Source organism: Macrotis lagotis, chromosome 2 (assembly GCF_037893015.1).
Source record: "Macrotis lagotis isolate mMagLag1 chromosome 2, bilby.v1.9.chrom.fasta, whole genome shotgun sequence".
NCBI lineage: Eukaryota > Metazoa > Chordata > Mammalia > Peramelemorphia > Peramelidae > Macrotis > Macrotis lagotis.
In genome coordinates this window covers 34,304,423-34,324,987 of record NC_133659.1, presented here as the reverse complement: position 1 = coordinate 34,324,987, position 20,565 = coordinate 34,304,423, and the positions used below count along the sequence as shown (strand labels likewise).

The following is a 20,565-nucleotide window of genomic DNA, read 5'->3' as shown; positions in this document are numbered from 1 at the left end:
TCTCTGCCTCCTGACCTTCCTGGCTTGCTTCAGGGCTCAGCTCAAAGCCTGGCTTCTCAGGGAAGGGTATGTCCCTTGTGTGGACAGAGCCAGGGGCTCCCAGGCGCCAGGGAGGCCCCTTCCTGTTCTTTGGGTCTGCCACTGGGGACAAGGCAATCCCACCCCACGGTCACCCCTGAAGGGAACCCGCCACCTACAAACTTTTCCTCCCATGGAGGGGGCAGGGTGTCAGCCAACAAGCATTTATTAACTGCCTTCTGTGTCCTTGGCCCCAGGGAACATACAGGGGAGACCATCCCTGCCTTTGAGGACCTTATGTTGGATGAGGGAATCCACATGTATCCACACGGCCACACTGCACACACTCCACTCATGCAAAAACATACCCCATATGTACATGTATACAGCACACATAAAACACAACAGGCACACATGCAAAATGGGCTGCATACAACACACCTACTGCCCATCACCCGTGTATGCCCAGTACACATGTATGCACATGCCACATAGCTATGTGCAACACATACACATCATACCCATGTCTTTCAGGGTTTTCTCATCACGAGCCTCTGCTACTCATTAATTGCAATAGGACAGATGGGACCATCTGTTTGCTCCCTTCTGCCATTCTGGTCATAGCAACTTTTTTAAAAAATTTATTTAAGGCAACGGGGTTAAGTGGCTTGCCCAAGGCCACACAGCTAGGTAGGTAATTAGTAAGTGTCTGAGGCTGGATTTGAACTCAGGTCCTCCTGACTCCAGGATCAGTGTTCTATCCACTGTGTCACCTGGCTGCCCCCCAGCAACATTTTTTTAATTTAATGTTTCCTACTATATGCAAAGATAGTTTCAAATATTCATCTCTTTAGAAGATTTTGAATTCCACATTTTTCTATCTCCTCCCCCTACAACAGTGAGTAATCTGACATAGGTCACACATGTACCATCATGCTTAATATGTTTCCATGTTGGTTAGTCATGATGAGAAAGAAGAATCAGAGCTCAGGGGGAAAATATGACAAAAGAAACTGTAGTTTTAAAAAGTGAAAATGGGATGTTTTGCTCCAGTCTTTGAGAATCATTCTTGCCATGGAACTGCCCACGTCCTGGTTGACCATCATCTCACAATGTGTGGTGTTCTGCATCATAGATGTGGGCAGCATGTGTGTGTGTGTGTGTGTGTGTATGTATATGTGTGTGTGTTGTGTGTGAGAGTGGGGGGTGCCATATATATATATATATATATATATACACACACACACACACACACACACACACACACACAGAGATAGATGTGGGTGGCATTGGTGTGTGTGCTGTGGGTGAGAGTGGGGTGTGTTGTGTACACAACAGTCACTTTCCGTAACTTTCATGCAGAGGTTCAGCTAGCCCCCCATTGATGGACATCCCCTCCATTTCCAGTTCCTTGCCATTAAAAAAAAAAGCCAAAGGATATGATTTCTTTCTCTCATCACATTCAACTGAGATCAGTGTGTATATCACAGAAATAATGTAAAGACTAACAGACTGCCTTTCCGGGCTGGTGGGGGGGCAGGGAGCAAGATTAGGCAAAAAATTGTAAAGCTCAAAATCGTTTAAACCCATTGCCTTAAAATTTAAAAAGCATTTTATTTAAAATTGTAGGCAATGGGTTTAAGTGGCTTGCCCAAGGCCACACAGCTAGGTAATTATTAAGTGTCTGAGGGCACATTTGAACTCAGGTCCTGACTCCAGGGCCAGTACTCTATCCACTGTGCCACCTAGCCACCCCCTTAAAAAAGTAAATTTAAAAAATAAAATAAAGCATCCAGGGGGAGTTTCTGTACTAGAGGGTTGGTATTTCAAGCCAAGGAGCAGTAGAGTCAGCCCTGAATTAGTACTGCCACTGTCTCCTATAGGATGGTTCCAGCATACTAAAGTATGGTTGGGGTCCACTCTCCAAAAGTACCATATTGGTGATCCTACATGGCCGATAGGAAGTCCATTTCCACCCACACCCACACCTCCAGCACAAAGGAAAGAAACAGATCTCTGGAAGTCTGTCCAGGCATCACGCTTCCCCTTGGAATCTCCAAGGAAGTGCCAGCCAGAGTGACACTCGGGTATTAGACACGAGTAGCCATGATCTGGGGAAAAGTTTTTCTCCATCAACTTCAATATTTTCTTTTACTTAAGTGAATCATTTTTTCAAATAACAAGAATTCATTTTCTGCTTCACACAGACCAACAAAAAAAGAAAATTCATATAATGTATGTGTGTGTATATGAACAAAGCAAATTATACTGCCTGTATTTAGAACTTCTCGGGGTGGAGTGTTGCCTTCTTTCATCTTCAGTCTGGAATCCGAGGCTTATTTTTGCATTGATCTAAAGTTCTTTCTCTTTATAACATTCCTGATGTTTGAATTGTTTTTCTTGGTTCTGTTCAGATTCATGTTGCATCAGTTCATAGAGGTCTTCGGCTTTCTCTGAAAATTGCCTGTTTTTAATTTCTTATGTCCAATAATATTCCATCATATTCATATACAATAATTGGTTTGGCCATTCCCCCATTTTCCATTTTCTTGGAAAATCCCTATAAATATTTTGGTATTGATGCAACTTTTTCCTCTTCTTCTGATCCCTTGAGGGACTTTCCCAGTATTGATATTTCTGGGTCAAAGCATATTTTAGTGACTTCAGGGGCTTAGTTCCAAATCATTTTCCAGAAGAACTAGACCAGTTCATGGTGGGCCTGTTTTTCCGTAACTTCTCCAACACTTGCCATTTTCCTCTCTGTAAGCTTTGCCTGTAGGATGGGTGCAAGTGGAACCTCAGCATTATTTTAATTAGCATTCCTCTTATTAATTAGAGATCTGGAGCTTTTCAGTGTGGTGAGGGATAGCTTGGATTTCTTCCCTGGAAAGTTCCCTGCTCGTAACTTTTGATAGTTTGCCTCACTCCCTTCAAGTTCATTTCCAAATGTGACCTAGATGATGGAAGCGCTGTTCCCTTGCGTGTTGGGCCTGGCAGCAGGCCCTGGCATCGGGCTTGGACCCTGGTCACTCCTTAGGACTCTACCAGCTAAGTGGTCTCAACTAGCTGCAAACCCTGGCATGGACTCTGTCCTAGGGCTCTGGTGTTTTGGGCAACCTTCTGCAGCCTCCAGGGGCCGATGCAGCCATCTCCAGGAGAACCAAAGGCAGAAAATAGAGACACCAGAGGGACAGGAAAAGGATGGGACAGTGTGCTCTTGGCTCCACGTCAACCCAAGATTCCTGTGGACTCAGATGGTTCTGCTAGACCAGACTGCTGCTTCTCTCTCCCCACCCCACCCCTGTCTCTGTCCCTCTGTGTCTCTCTCTCTCTCTCTCTGTGTTTCTGTATCTCTGTTTTTCTCTGTCTGTCTCTGTGTCTCTGTCTCTGGTATCTCTGTGTGTCTATCTTTCTGTCTCTGTCTCTGTCTCTCTCTGTCTCTGTCTCTGTCTCTCTCTCTCTCTGTCTCTCTCTCTCGCTCTCTCCTTCTCCCCCCCTTCTACTTCTTCCTTTCTGTCTCCCTCCTTTCTCCCCCTCCATCTCTCAATCTCTGTCTGTCCCTCCCTCTCCCCTCCCCCCTCCAGGATGTTTTGCTTTTGCATTATTGATTTGTTAGAAACGATATTAACTAAAATTGGAACAAAGAGGAAGTGAAAATTTTAGAGAATTCTTATGTAGCAAAGGCTCCAGAAACAAAAAATGCTTTTGCCCCTGAACCATAGACGCTGAGTGTTAAAAATAAAGTCATCCTAAAACCACTGAAAAGAGACAAAAACTTTGGGCAGTGCTCAGTGCAAGTTCAAATAGGGAGATCGCCACCTGGTGGACAAATCAGCCATTGTCGGGGGTGGCCCATCTCATTTGACCCTGGCACCCCATGGGGAGGTGGGCTTTATCACTATCCCTATTTTATGGATAAGGAATCTGACCCTGGGGGTCATTAGGAGACTTGCCCAGGTTCCACCCAGGATTCAAACCTGGCTCTCCCAGCCCTCTCTGCTACCTCTCTGAGCCTCAGGAAAGTGCAGGCTGGCCAATTTGGCCCAATCTCACCCCCAGTCCAAAGGGGGGATCCCTCACTTCTGGGGTATTTGATTGAGCTTTGGGGATAGGTCAGCTCAGGAATATCCTGAAGTCACACACTTAGAGATGTGGCCACTGATGGGTGGAATGTTTCTGGATTTTGAGCTGAACAATACTTTAAAAGATTTTTTTTTGGGGGGGGAATCTAAAGGATTCTTCCCTTTCCAAATCAGATTTTAACTATTTTCTTCTTTCTTTCAAGAACTGCTTCTTGGCGGTCCAGATTTGGAAGCATTTTTTTAAAATGACCTTTTCCATATTTTCTCTCCCACTCCTAGATTCCTCTCTCATGACTGACCAATGCTAAGTCACATGACTTCAAAATACCTTTTTCTTTTGTATGCCAGAGGGTCATGTGAGCATGGGAGGCCATCTACTCCAATCCCCTTATTGCTTCCTCAAATTTTTTGGGTGAACTTGATATATTTCAACAAACAAATGAGCTCATTTCCATTATAAAGAATGGAAAGAGAACTGCATCACACCACAAATCACAACTACCAACAACTTTGTTTAAAAACATGGTAATAAAAAAATGATAATGGATATGGTAATTCCAATACAGTACTACTTGTACTGTAGTGATAATGATGAAATTTCTTCTGTACTTTGTATATGTGAGAAATAATAGTTGACAACTGGGTTGTGATGGTGAGCATGGTGAGTTTTGGAAGCATTTGGGAAATAAGAGTGAATTAAAGTTTGGACACGTTGAGTTTAAGATGTCTCTGAATCATCTACTCTGAGATGTCCAAAAGGCAGATGCAGATTACAGACTGGAGATTAAAACAGGGTAAAAAGATTGTGAGATGATATTTGAAACCTTAGTAACGGATGAGATCACCAAGTGAAGAAGTATGGAAGAAGAGAAGAAGGTCCTGAAGGACAGCTACAGGAAATGGGTGTGATTTGGATGAAGAAAACTGAAGAGAAGCCAGTTAGGGAAGGAAAAAACCAGCAGAGAACAATGTCACCAAAAACTTGAGAAAAGAGATTTTTTTTTTTCAGATTCCAATGGCTCTGTCTCTGGGGTGAGTTGCCTTCTTAATCATAAGTTCGCCAGAGGGGCAGCTAGGTGGCACAGTGGATAGAGCACCAGCCCTGGAGTCAGGAGTACCTGGGTTCAAATCCGACCTCAGACACTTAATAATGACCTAGCTGTGTGGCCTTGGGCAAGCCACTTAACCCCACTGCCTTGCAAAAATCTAAAAACAAAAAAAACAATAGTAAGTCCACCAGAGAAGTTGGTTCAATATTTTTCCCTCAGTTGCTATTACTAGCTATACCTCTACTCTCTTCCTCCCCACTCTCCTTTATTCTATTCTCTCTCTCCTTTCATCCTATCCCTGTCCAAAAGTGTATTGTATCTGGGTACCCTCTCTCACAATTTTCCCTGTCTTCTATCTAATCCCCCCTTCCCTCCCCCCATTCCCCCTTATTCCATCCCTTTCCTCTCATTTTTCTCTAGGGTAAGATAGATTTCCTTTCCCTATTAAGGGTATATGTTATTTCCTCTCTGAGCCATTTCTGATGAGAATGAAGGCTCACTCATTCTCCCTAGCCTTCCCCCATTCCACTCCATTGAAAAAGCTTTTTCTTGACTCTTATGTGAAATATCTTAGCTCCTTCTTCCTCTCCTTTCTCTTCCTCCCAGTACTTCCCTTTATCACCCATTGACTCTATCTTTTTACTATATTATACCATTATATTCAGCTCCTGAGGAAAGAGATTATTTCATATAATAATAATAACAATAATAATAATAATAATAGGGGCGGCTAGGTGGCGCAGTGGATAAAGCTCCCGCCCTAGAGTCAGGAGTACCTGGGTTCAAATCCGGTCTCAGACACTTAATAATGACCTTGCTGTGTGGCCTTGGGCGAGCCACTTAACCCCATTTGCCTTGCAAAAAAAGCCTAATAATAATAATAATAATAATAATAATAATAATGATGATGATGTGATTAGGGACGGCTAGGTGGTGCAGTGGATAAAGCAGCGGCCCTGGAGTCAGGAGTACCTGACAGGTTCAAATCCAGTCTCAGACAATAATGACCTAGCGGTGTGGCCTTGGGCAAGCCACTTAAGCCCATTTGCCTTGCAAAAACCTAAAAAAAAAAAAAAGAAAGTATTAAAAATGCTGCTAAAAAATAATAATAATAATAATAATGTGATTCGCTGCGTCAAAGACAAGTGAGGGCTCGAGAAGGATGAAGAGGGAGGAAAGCCGCTGGATTCGGCAGCTAAGAGATACCTAGTCACTTTGGATCACAGATGCTCAGCTGAATGATGAAGTTCAAAACCAAACTAGACATGTGACTGAGAGGAACCAATGAACAGGCAGCCTTTTCCAAGGGTGAGTTTAGCCATAAATGAGAAGAGAGAGAGATGGGATGATAACAAGGGTGCATGGGTCAAATGAGAGTTGAGTTGTTGAAGGGTGGGGACATATTAGGGAAGCAATCATAGAATGATAGAGATTGGGAATAAGTGAGAGAGTGGAGTTGGCAGCTGCCTGGCAAGAAGAGTCATCTCAGTATGTGAGGTATGGGTGAAGGAAGAGATGGTAGCAGAAGGCATCGGGCTGATGTGAGATGAGAAGGGGGAAGAGGGAAAGGCAAATGACATCAACTCTTCCAAGGAAGTATGAGGCATGGTTCTCAGCTGAAAAGGGAAAAGAGAGCCATGGAAAGTTTAATGAGGAATGAAAAGCTCTGGGAGAGCTGCTACGGTAGAATAGTGACTCAATTAGGGATGATTACCTGGTTTTATAATTTTCTTTACCTTCATTCATCCCCACATGAATAGGAGAAAAAGCAGGGGGTGGTAAGAATATTCCAAAGCGGAAGCTTGGCAGGGCAAGATCTTCCATAAAGGGGGAAGGGGCTTGAGAAAAGAGAACATTGTAGAGATTCGTAAGGTGAGAAAAGGAAGAGAGGGTAACTAGGACAGGGACAATGACCTGGGGAAAAAACTGAGGGGTGGAGGAATTATATGTTATGCAATAAAAAATTCTATTCAGTAAAGATCACTTAAAGAATTGAGAAGCAGTTGGAGACCAATTAACATAATTCTAAAGAACTAGTGTGTCAAAGAACTAATTTTAGAAACAAAAGAAAAATTTAACAAAGAAAATGACTATAATGAGACAATATACCAAAACTTATAGGTTACAGCCAAAGCAGTTCTGAGGAGGAAAATTATATTTCTAAATGCTTTTATCATCAAAAGAGTTCTTAATGAGACAACTAAACCTAATCCTAAACAAATAAATAAACTGAGCATGCAATTTTTAAAAAAATGTGAACAAATCAAAAATTCTCAATTAAATAATAAAGCAGAAATTAAGAAAATTAAATAGCTTTAGTCCTTTGAATTGATAAATTAAAATAGAAGCATGTTTTTATGGAAAACTTGATCTTAAATGAGAGTAAAACTAAATTGACAAAAGCCAAAACTCATTTCTATTAAAAAAAAAAACCTCTAGAAATAATTGGAATAAATAGATCTTTCCTTAGTATTTTAAATATTATTTACCTAAATCCAAGAGAGAAAATTATAAGTAATGAAAAAGGTTATAAAGAACAGAAATGGAACAGCTAGATGGCGCAGTGGATAAAGCACTGGCCCTGGAGTCAGGAGTACCTGGGTTCAAATCCAGTCTTAGACACTTAATAATTACCTAGATGTGTGACTGACCTTGGGCAAGCCGCTTAACCCCATTGCCTTGCAAAAACCAAAAAAAAAAAAAAAAACAGAGATAAAGTAAGGGTGCTCATCATCACTACTGTTTAACATGGTGCTAGAAATATTAGCTATAATAAGACAAAAAAGGAAAGAAATTGAAGGAATAATCATGGATAAAGATAAAATAATATTTTTTCACAAATGATATATTGGGGTGAATGTAGAGAAACTTAAAGAATTAAATAAATTTAATTTAAGTAATTAATGATTTCCACAGAATCGAATAAGATAAATCCACATAAATCATTAGCATTCCTTTATAGAAACAATAGAAGTATAGCAAGAAAGATTTAGAAAGAAAAATTCATTCAAAATAACTACAAAAGCTACAAAATAGAGAACTCCAAGATTTACTCAGAAACCATATGAACCTCCAACTATAAAACACTTTGCAGAAATAACAATAACTCCAAATGATTATAAGAGTATTATTTGTAGCTCATTAAATAGTTTGAACCAATTTAATAAAATATTAATACTATCTTAGGGCTGTTAGGTAGCATAGTAGATAGAGGTCTGAAGTCCTGTCTCATCTTCCTGAGTTCAAATCTGGCCTCAGACAATATTGTGTGACCCTGTTTGCCTCAGTTTCCTCACTTGTAAAATGAGCTGGGGAAGGAAATGGCAAACCACTCCAGTATCTTTGCCAACAATGTCCCAAGGGTCACAAAGAATTATGCACAGCTAGAAGAAGAAAATAATAATTATTATTAATTATTATTATACCTAAATCATGTTACTTGTGTTATACCAAACGCCACCAAAATTATCTATAAGCCTAGAAGAGTAATAAGTGAAATTTATAGAGGAATGAAAGACCAAGAATGTCAAGGATAATGAAATTTTAAAAGACTATAAAAAGAAGATGACTTAAGAGTATCAGATAGTAAACTGTACTACAAAGTGGTACTTACTAAAATGATTTGATACTGGCAAAATAATAGAACAGATTTGATATAAAATATGCAGAAGCAAACAAACACATAATATAGTGTTTGATAAACCCCAAAGACTCATTATTTGACAAAAACTACGAGGAAAATTAGATAGCAGTCTGGCAGAAATGAGGTATAGACCAATATCTCATACAATACACCAAGAGCTCTAAATGTGAGAGCAACTAACACTTGTGAGAATGAGAGGGTATGAACCCAGGGAGAAGATTTGGAAGCAAATGGGGGGGAAAGGTAACCAAGGGAGATGGTAGATAGCATCATCAAGAATATGGTGGGGAAAGGGCTCTACCATGGGGCAGGGTCCTCTCTGATACTTGCAATAATTGACATTTGTTATGGAAAGAAGCACAGTAGAAAAGAGGAAGCTACGAAAGGCAGATAGGAAACTTGTAAACTTTGATGCATAGCATGAGAAATACAAAGAAAAGAGAAAGATCAGATAATTATAGGGGTCATGCATCAGAGAATTAGCATCTAAAGTAGGCAGAGGAAAAAAAGGATGCAGAATGAGAGAAATATTTTTCTTGGAAAAGGTACAAAAAAAAATGAAAGTGTCTTTCTTTTTTTCAGACAATCAGGGTTAAATGAGTTACTCAGGGTTACACAGCTATTAAGTGCCCAAGGCAGAGTTTGAACTCAGGTCCTACTCCAGAGCTGGTTCTCTTCTAGCCCCCTTTAAAAAAAAAGCAGGACTTATTGAACAGGATTTATTGAAGGGGAGGAAGGGAAGGCAGAATCTTTTTGAGTGAGAGTGAAAAATAGTGAGGAAGAATTATAAAACCTGAGTAAAAACAAAAAAGAGAGCCATCTTGAAAAAGATTTTAAGTAAAGTAATTGAACAAACTTAATACTGTGTTTGTAGCAGGAGAGGAAAAATATAACTTGAAAAAATATTAGAGGCAGACAGAGGAAAATATAAAGCTAATTTTCATAACTTTAAAAATGAATGGAGGAGGTGGCTAGGTGGCGCAGTAGATAGAGCACTGGCCCTGGAGTCAGGAGTACCTGGGTTCAAATCTGGCCTCAGACACTTAATAATTACCTAGCTGTGTGGCCTTGGGCAAGCCACTTAACCCCATTTGCCTTGCAAAAACCTTAAAATAAAAAAAAATGAATGGATTAACAATCCAATAAAATGAAAAACAGTGACAGTTTGCTTACAAAAAATACATTTAAAAAACAAAATAGATGCAAAACAAAAGTAAGGGTATGGAATTTTTTTTTATTAGGCATCAAATGAATCCAAAAAAGTAGAAGTTGCACTCATGACAAAGCAAAAACAAACATGCAAAAAAATAAAAAGGGATAAATAAGGAAACCACATTATGCTGAAAGGAACCACCATCAATAATAAATTTATATGCTCCAAATGCCTCATCTCAGCTTGTAAAGTGAACATCTGAACTACAAGAGAACAAAAATATTAAAGCAATGATGATGGGAGACTTCAATATCCCTCTCTCGGTTTTAGATAAGTCTAACAGAAAGATAAACAAGAGGGGAAAATAAATGAACCAAATAAATTGCTGGTGAAACTAGAGTTTTAAAAGACTTATGGCATCTTCTCAATGGGACAAGCCTCAGACTTATTGATCAGTTAGGGAGGTGTCAACGCCAAGCAGTAAAGACTTCCCCTGGCAAAATGAATAGATGAGAACAATTTGTTCCAACCATAAAGGTGGCTGAAGCTGATGCTGTGGAATACTTAGAGCCTGGTCACACATTGAAGATGCCAAGGTCATCCGCTGCATTCAGATCATCCGCTAGTCATCTTTTGTTCTGCCACTTCATTTAGATGACCAGAAGAGAGAGTCAAGTTGAAAAATTTGCTCAATTCTGCTTCACTTAAAGCCAATTCATGTTGGAGTCAAGACATCCCCCCGTGATATCATTGGTCCTCATCAAAACGAGGAATGAATGATAAATGGGACAGTAAAAGACCATACATGTTTATTAGCACAATGTAGAATTTTACAAAAATTGACCATGTACTAGGGCACAGAGATATTGTAAAAAGTGTAAAAAGACAGAAATAGTTAATATATCCTTGGTAGACTTTAACACAATAAAAATAATGATTGAGGAACAATAAACAAAAAATACAGACTCAAATGGAGTCCTAACAATGAAATTTTTTACAATGAGTGAGTCAAAGAGCAAATCATAGAAACAATTGATAATTATGTTAAGGAAAATGATAATGAAACAGCATGCCAAAATTTCTGGGATACAGCTAAAACTTCCCTTTCAGGAGAAAAGTTATATCGTTACAAACATACATAAACAAAATAGAAAAAGAGAGGATTAACAAACTGAATGTTTTTAAAAATTAGAAAGTCAACAATAAACAAGCCTGAAATTAGTACAAAATACTAAATATTAAAAATAAAGGGGAAGTAGATCAATTGAAAACAAAAAATATATAGAATGAAAAGTAAAACAAAAACTGGTATTTTAAAAAAGCTAATAAAATTGATAATCCCTTATCTAATCTAATTTATTTAGTTAGTTTTTAGCTTTTGCAAGGCAATGGGGTTAAGTGGCTTGTCCAAGGCCACACAGCTAGGTCATTATTAAGTGTCTGAGACCAGATTTGAACCCAGGTACTCCTGACTCCAGGGCCAGTGCTTTATCCACTGCGCCACCTAGCCGCCCCATTATCTAATCTAATTTAAAAAGAGTAGAAAATCAAATTAATAAAATAGCAAATGAACAAGGTGAAATCACAGCAACAAGAAACAAAAATAATCAGAACATTTTATATGAAGTTATGTGCAAACAAAACTGAGAACACAAAAGAAATAGAGGAATAACTTCAAAAATGTAAATACCCAAACTTTCTAAAGACCAGATAGAGATCTAAAATAACCCAAACTCAGGAAAAGAAAGAGATCTAGTTATAACAGAACCAACAAAGGAGGGGCAGTAGGGGAACTCCTGATCATGATGGATTCATAGAAGAATTCTATAAAAAATTTCAAAGAACTGTTAGAACCCAGACTTCACAAATTACTCTCAAAATTAGAGTAAAAAATACTACTTGAATTCTTTTGTGACACAAAAATAATCCTAATACCTAAGTCAGGGAAAGATAAAGCACAGAAAGAAAACAATAGATCAATATCATTAAGGATATTAACTCAAAAATTTCAGACAAGCTACAATTTATCCAGGAAATCATTCAATATGACCAAATGGAATTTCTATCAGAGAGGCAAGGATGATTCAATATTAGAATGACAATCAACATAATCAATTATATTAAAAACCAAAACTACATAATCATCTGAATAGATGCAGAAAAAGTCTTTGAAAAAGTACCACACTCTTTTATGCTAAAAACCCTACAAAGTCTAGGCATAGAGGGACCTTTATATTATAAAAACAAGCATCATTTGCCATGAGAATCTTTTCTAATAAATATGGGAGTGAAGCAAAATGCCCACTTTTTTCACTATTATTTGTCATAGTTTTGGAATCACTACCCATAGCAAAAAGACAAGAAAAAGAAATGTAAAATATAAAGATGGGTAAAGAGGAAACAAAACTATCCACGTTGAGCAAATTATATGGCTTAACCTGGAAAAATCCTAGATAATCAGCAAAGATATTGATTATGACAATAACTCCCACAAAGCTGCAGACTTCAAAATAAAATCTCAAAAATCAACAGTATGGGGCAGCTAGGTGGCACAGTGGATAGAGCACTGGCCCTAGAGTCAGGAGTACCTGAGTTCAAATCCGGCCTCAAACACTTAATAATTACCTCGCTGTGTGGCCTTGGGCAAGCCACTTAACCCAATTTGCCTTGCAAAAATCTAAAAAAGAAATAGACAGTATATCTTTATAACAAAAACAAAACACAAGAAACAATAACAGAAAGGGAAATCCTATTCCAAATTATTATGAAATGCATAAAATATCTGGGACTCAACCTACCAAAATACACAAAAGACTTAAATGAATTCAATTATAAAATGCTCCTTAATGATAAAAAGAACAACTTAAATAGCTGAAGGAATATTCAGTGTTCATACCTAGGTTATTAAAATATGAAATGAATCTATACTTTTGATGTCATGCCAACAAAATTACCAAGGGGATACTTTCTAGAATTTAATAAAATAATAACAAAATTTCATTTGGAAAAACAGAAGATCTAGAGTATGAAGGAAAATGATGGAAAGAAATAGAGACAAAAGAGCAATATCTCTTTCAGATTTCAAACTATACTATATTACAAAGCAGCAATCTTTTTCTGATGAGGGTTTGCTACCCAATATATATCAATAGCTAATAAATTTGTATGACTAATAAACATTCCCCAATAGATAAATGGTTAAATAAACAGTTCTCCAAAAAAAATTGTAAAATATTCAGAACCACATGAAAAAACTTCTCAAATAACTAATACTAAGAAAAAATGTAAATCAAAATAAACTTGCAGTTTCATCTCATACTGTGAAAATTGGCAAAAATGACAAAAAGTGGCACTAACACATTATTGTTGGAGCTGTGAGATAACATAAGCATTTTGGAAAGCAATTTGGAATTATTCAAATAAAGTGACTAAAATGTCTGTACCCTTGCAGAGACTCCATTACTGGACTTAAGACAGCTAGTGGCACAGAACGCTGACCTTGGAGTCAGGAAGACGAGTTCAAAGCCAACTTTAGACACTTGATGCTTACTAGCTGTGTGTCCTTTGACAAGTCACTTAACCCTAATTGCCTCACATCCAGGGCCATCTCCAGTTGTCCTGATTCCTGTTTGGCCACTGGACCCAGATGGCTCTGGAAGGAAAGTGAGGCTGGTAACTTAGCACAGCCCCCCTTCATTCAAATCCAATATATGTGTCATGGAATCACCTCCCTGATGTCATGGTCCTCAAGATTGAAGGGCAAAGGACTTCCAGCCAAGATGGTGGAGAGAAGACAGGCACTGCATTAAATTCTCCCTGTGTCCCTTCAAAAATAACATGAAAGAAACCTCTTACCAGAAATTTGATCAACAAAATCAAGAAAAAGGAGCTAGGAGAAGAACACCTACCAACATGGTCTGACTCAGTAGATCATGGGTGAACCAGGAGTGGAGAGCAGAGGGACAGTGCAGGGACAGCAACTGGGAAAGCCAGAGGACTGGCATTAGCCGTAGAGGCTTTGGTGAGAGGTGGGTCTGAGAACCAACTTTAGCTGCAGAATCTTTGGCTGGGGGAAGGGAGGTCTGCATGACTGGAAATTGTCCAACTCCATGTGGAACCTGAGCTCCATACTTTTAGCTGAGCATTCTGCCAGGAACAAAGGGTATCTGCCCCCACCCACCCCCTCAGGCTCAGGTATGGGCTACAGCCTGCACTCAGCTGAAAGGGAGACTGGCTTCCAGCCCATTGTTCAAGGTCAACTCAAACTCTGCTGTCCCTCTTCACCCACTCCTCACTCCCTCCAGGATTGGGAGAGGGTTTCAATCACTCTAGAGAAAGCAACCAGTGCCCCTACTGACCAGCCCATAGAATTACTAAGTCAAGTGAACAAAATCTCTAGGGTTTTCAAAAGCAAACCTCTGAGAACCAGCCTCCTCCCCAACACAAGATCCTAGGAAAATGAAGGAAAACCATTGAAAGGGGGACCCATGGAGAAATACTTAGAAGGAAACATTCTAATAGAGAGAGAGATCAAGCACTGCTGAGGAGAATGAATTGTTCTTCTTCCCAGAAAGACTTCCTTAAAGAAATCAGGAAGGAGTTTAAAAATCAATTGGAGGGGAAGCTAGGTGGTGCAGTGGCTAGAGCACCAGCCCTGGAGTCAGAAGTCCCTGAGTTCAAATCCAGCCTCAGACACTTAATAATTACCTAGCTGTGTGGCCTTGGGTAAGCCACTTAACCCCATTTGCCTTGCAAAAACCTAAAAAGAAAAATCAATTGGAAAAGTTGGGAAAAGAAACTCAAGAGAAAATTAACACCTTGCAAGAGAAAATTAACATCTCACAACAAGAAAACAAATCCTTGTAAAATACAATTGGACAAACACAAAATGAGAATAATTCTCTCAGATCATCCTCAATTGGGCAAATGCAAAAAAAAAAATAATTCTCTCAAAACTACACTTGGGCAAATAGAAAACTTCAAAAATATATTTGACCAATTGGAAAAGGAGTTGCAAAAGGTAAATGAAGAAAATTTTTCTCTTGAAAAGGTAATGGAATCTGTGAGAACCAATGACTTTTTTTCAACAACATTCTGTTAAACAAATCTAAAGGTGGCAGCTAGGTGGCATAGTGGATAAAGCACTGACCTTGGAGTCAGGAGTACCTGGGTTCAAATCTGGTCTCAAACACTTAATAATTACCTAGCTGTGTGGCCTTGGGCAAGCCACTTAACCCCGTTTGCCTTGCAAAAACCTAAAAAAAAATCACTAGGAAACAAATCTAAAGGATCAAAAAAATAGAAGAAAATGTAAAATACCTCATCAACACTTTAGAGAACCGATTGAGAAGGAACAACCTGAGAATTATAGGACTTCCTGAAAACTTTGAAGAGGAAAAAAAAAGCCTGGACTTAATATATTACAGGATTTAGTCATGAAAAACTGCCCTGATATCATAGAACCAGAGGGCAAAATAGTTATTGAAAAAATACATGGATCCCCTCTGGAAAGAGATCCTAAAATGAAACACCAAGAAATGTTGTGGCCAAATTCCAGAACTATCAGATAAAAGAGAAAATCCTGCAAGCAGCTAGAAAGAAACAATTTAAATACCAAGGAACCACAATAAGGATTATGCAGGACCTGGCTGCATCAACATTAAGGGATCAAGGGCCTGCAATGAGATATTCCAAAGAGCAAGGGAGCTTGGAATGCAGCCAAGAATTCACTACCTGACAAAATTGAGCCTTCTCTTCCAGGGGAAAAGATGGACATTTAATGAAATGGGAGACTTCCAATGTAAGCAAATAGCAGAGTGGATTAAAAACCAGAATCCTACAATATGCTGCTTACAAGAAACTCATTTGAATCAGAGAGATACATATAGAGTAAAAGTAAAAGGTTGGAGTAAAATATATTTTGCTTCAACTGAAGTGAAAAAAGCAGGGGTTGCAATCCTTATCTCAGACAAAGCAGCTGCAAAAATAGATATCATTAAAAGAGAGAAGGAAGGAAACTATATCCTGCTAAAAGGTACCATAGACAATAAAGTAATTTCAATACTAAATATGTATACACCCAATTTAATACTAAATATATATATATACACCATTTGGATGGTATAACATCCAGATTCTTAGAGGAGAAGTTGAAAGAGCTACAGGAAGACATAGATAGCAAAACTCTACTAGTGGGAGACCTTAACCTCCCACTCTCAAATTTAGATAAATCTAATCATAAAATAAACAAGAAGAAAGTTAAGGAGGTAAATAGATTGCTAGAAGGCTTAGATATGATAGACCTAGGGGGGAAATTGAATGGGGATAGAAAGGAATATACTTTTTTCTCACTCATGGCATTTATACAAAAATTGACCATGTACTAGGGCATAAAAACCTAATACTAAATTGCAGAAAGGCAGAAATAGTGAATACATCTTTCTTAGATCATAATGCAATAAAAATCATATGCAATATGGGACCAGGGAGATATAGACCCAAATCTAATTGGAAACTAAATAACCTCATTTTAGAGAATGAGTGGATCAAACAACGAATTATAGAAAGAATTAATTATTTCTTTCTAGATAATGACAATAACAAAACAACATACCAAAATCTATGGGAGGCACTCAAGGTGGCTGTCAAGGGATATATTATATCTTTAAATGCTTACATGAATAATTTAGAGAAAGAGGGAATCAAAGAACTAAATATGCAACTAAAAAATTAGAGAAAGAACAAATTAAAAACTCCCAATTAAATACCAAATTAGAAATTCTAAAAATTAAAGGAAAAATTAATAAAATTGAAAGCAAGAAAACTATTGAACTTATATATAAAATAAAGAGTTTGTTTTATGAAAAAAACAATAAAATTAATAAACCTCTGGTCAATTTGATTAAAAGAAAGAAAGAAGAAAACCAAATTGCTAGTATCATAAATGAAAAAGGTGAACTCACCACCAATGAGGAAGAAATTAAAGCAATAATATGGAATTATTTTGCCTAACTCTATGCCAATAAATTTGATGATCTAAGTGAAATGGACAAATATTTACAAAAAATATGTTGCCCAGATTAAATGAAGAAGTCAATTACCTAAATAACCCTATCTCAGAAAAAGAAATTCAACAAGCCATTATTGAACTCCTTATGAAAAAAATCTACAGGGGCGACTAGGTGCTGCAGTGGATAGAGCACCAGCCCTGGAGTCAGGAGTACCTGAGTTCAAATCCAGCCTCAGACACTTAATAATTACCTAGCTGTGTGGCCTTGGGCAAGTCACTTAACCCCATTGCCTTGCAAAAAACTAAAAAAAAAACCAACTACAGGGCCAGATGAATTCTCAAGTGAATTCTATCAAACATTTGAGGAACAGTTAGTCCCAATTCTATATAAACTCTTTGGAAAAATAGGTGAAGATGGAACTCTGCCTAACTCTTTCTATGACACCCATATGATTTTGATACCTAAACCAGGAGGAGTTAAAACAGAGAAAGAAAAGTATAGATCTATCTCCCTGATGAATATAGACGTAAAAATCTTAAATAAAATCTTAGCAAAATGATCAAGCAGGATTTATCCCAGGAATTCAGGGTTGGTTGAATATAAGAAAAACTGTTAGTATAATTAATTATATCAGGGCAGGTAGGTGGCACAGTAAATGGAACACAGGCCCTGGAGTCAGGAGTACCTGGGTTCAAATCCGGTCTCAGACACTTAATAATTACCTAGCTGTGTGGCCTGGTCAAGCCATTTAACCCCATTGTCTTGCAAAAACTAAAAAAAAATTAATTATATCAATAACAAACCTATCAGAAATCATATGATTATATATCAATAGATGCTGAAAAAGCTTTTGACAAAATACAGCACCTATTCCTACTAAAACACTAAAGAGTATAGGAATAAATAGACTGTTCCTTAGAATAATAAGCAGTATCTATCTGAAACCATCAACAAGCATTATATGCAATAGAGGCATTTCCAATAAGATCAGGGGTGAAACAAGGATGCCCATTATCACCACTACTATTCAATATTGTATTAGAAATGTTAGACTCAGCAATAAGAGATGAAAAAGACATTGAAGGAATTAGAACAGGGAAGGAAGAGACAAAACTCTCACTCTCTGCAGACGACTTGATGGTATACCTAGAGAATTCCAAAAAATCATCTAAAAAGCTACTAGAAACAATTAGTTACTTTAGCAAAGTCACAGGATACAAAATAAATCCTGATAAATCCTCAACATTTCTATATATGATTAGCAAGATACAGCAGAAAGAGCTAGAAAGTGAAATACCATTCAAAGTAACCTCAGATGATATAAAATACCTGGGAGTCTACCTGCCAAGGCAGACTCAAAAACTTTTTGAAAACAATTACAAAACACTTCTCACACAAATAAAATCAGATTTAAATAACTGGGCAAACATCAACTGCTCATGGATAGGTCAAGTTAATATAATAAAAATGACAATTCTACCAAAAACTAAACTACTTGTTTAGTGCCCTACCAATCAAAATTCCAAAAAATTACTTTGAGTTAGAAAAAATTGCAAGTAAATTCATATGGAGAAATAAAAAGTCAAGAATTTCCAGGGATTCAATGAGAAAAAGTGCAAAAAGAATGTGATTTAACCTTACCAGATCCAAAATTATATTATAAAGCATCAGTCATCAAAACTGTCTGGTATTGGCTAAGAAATAAAGTAGTGGATCAGTGAAATAGACTAGGTGCAATAGCAGGAAATGATTATAGTAATCGGCTGTTTGATAAACCCAAAAGAGTCCAGCTATTGGGATTAAAAACTCTCTCCTTGATAAAAACTGTTGGGAAAATTGGAAGTTAGTATGGAAGAAACTTGGATTAGATCAACACTTCACACTCCATACAAAGATAAGATCCAAAAGGATACAGGATTTAGACATAAAAAACAATATTATAAGCAAACTAGAAAATCAAGGAGTAGTTTACCTGTCAGATATATGGAAAGGGAAGCAGTTTATGACCAAGGAAGAGATGGAGAACATCATTAAAAACAAACTAGGTAGCAGGGTGGCTAGGTGGTGCAGTGGATAAAAGACCGGCCCTGGAGTCAGGAGTACCTGGGTTTAAATCCGATCTCAGACTTAATAATTACCTAGCTGTGTGACCTTGGGCAAGCCACTTAACCCCATTGCCTTGCAAAAAAAAAAAAACTAAATAAAAAAAAGCCAAACTAGATAAGTTTGATTACATTAAATTAAAAAGCTTTTGTACAGACACGACCAAGATCAAAAGAAATATAGTAAATTGGGAAGTAATTTTTACGATTAGTTATTTCTGACACAGGACTCATTTCTAAAATATACAGAGAACTGAGTCAAATTTTCAAAAAAATAAGCCATTCCCCAAATGAAAAAAATGGTCAAAGGATATGCAAAGGCAATTTACACATGAGGAAATCAAAGCAATCCATAGTCATATGAAAAATTGCTCTAAATCACTACTTATTAGAGAAATGCAAATTAAAGCATCTCTGAGGTACCACTGCATACCTCTCAGACTGGCCAATTTGATCAGAAAGGACAATGATCAATGTTGGAAGGGATGTGGGAAATCTGGGACACTAATACATTGTTGGTGGAGCTGTGAACTCATCCAACCTTTCTGAAGAGCAATTTGGAATTATGCTCAAAGGGCAACAAAAATGTACATACCCTTTGATCCAGCAATACCACTACTAGGTCTATACTCTGAAGAGATGATGAAAAAGGGTAAAAACATCACTTGTACAAAAATATTCACAGAAGCCCTGTTTGTGGTGACAAAGAATTGGAAATTAAGTGAATGTCCTTCAATTGGGGGATAACTTAGCAAACTGTGGTATATGTATGTGATAGAACACTATTGGTCTTTTAGAAAACAGGAGGGACGGGAATTCGAGGAAACCTGGAGGGATTTGCATGAACTGATGCTGAGTGAGATGAGCAGAACAGAAAAACACTGTACACCCTAACAGCAACATGGGGGTGATGATCAACTTTGATAAACTTGCTTATTCCATCAGTGCAACAACCAGGGACAATTTGGGGCTTTCTGCAATGAAGAATACCATCTGTATCCAGAGAAAGAACTGTGGAGTTTGAACAAAGACCAAAGACTATTACTTTCAATTTTGGGGGAAAAATGTTATCTCATAATGTAATTTTGCTATTTCTTATACTTTAATTTTCTTCCTTAAGGATATGATTTCTCTCTTATCACATTCAACTTAAATCAATGTATATCATCAAAACAATGTAAAGACTAACAGACTGACTTCTGTGGGGGGTGGAGGGAGCGAAGCAAGAATAGGGGGAAAATTGTAAAACTCAAAATAAATAAAATCTTTCTTAAAAAAAAAAAAGAAAATGGGGCAGCTAGGTGTTGCAGTAGATAGAGTACTGGCCCTGAAGTCAAGAGTACTTGAGTTCAAATCTGGCCTCAGACACTTAATAATGACCTAGCTGTGTGGCCATGGGCAAGCCACTTAACCCTATTGCCTTGCAAAAACCTAAAAAAAAAAAAATGAAGGACAAATATTATTATTACTGGGCTTATACCCTAAGGAGGTCATTTATAAAAAGACAG

The 20,565-nt window shown here is 37.7% G+C and overlaps 1 long non-coding RNA gene across 2 annotated transcripts in view; it reads right to left on the bottom strand.

Annotated features, from left to right (window-relative positions):
• Positions 1-2,264: 2,264 nt before the first annotated feature.
• LOC141512579 (uncharacterized) overlaps positions 2,265-20,565 on the bottom strand; it is a 54,420-nt gene continuing 36,119 nt past the window's right edge. For both annotated transcript variants that reach the window (XR_012475531.1, XR_012475532.1), the window contains one exon: positions 2,265-2,791. This is a non-coding gene — a long non-coding RNA (uncharacterized LOC141512579). The remainder of the gene's footprint in view (positions 2,792-20,565) is intronic.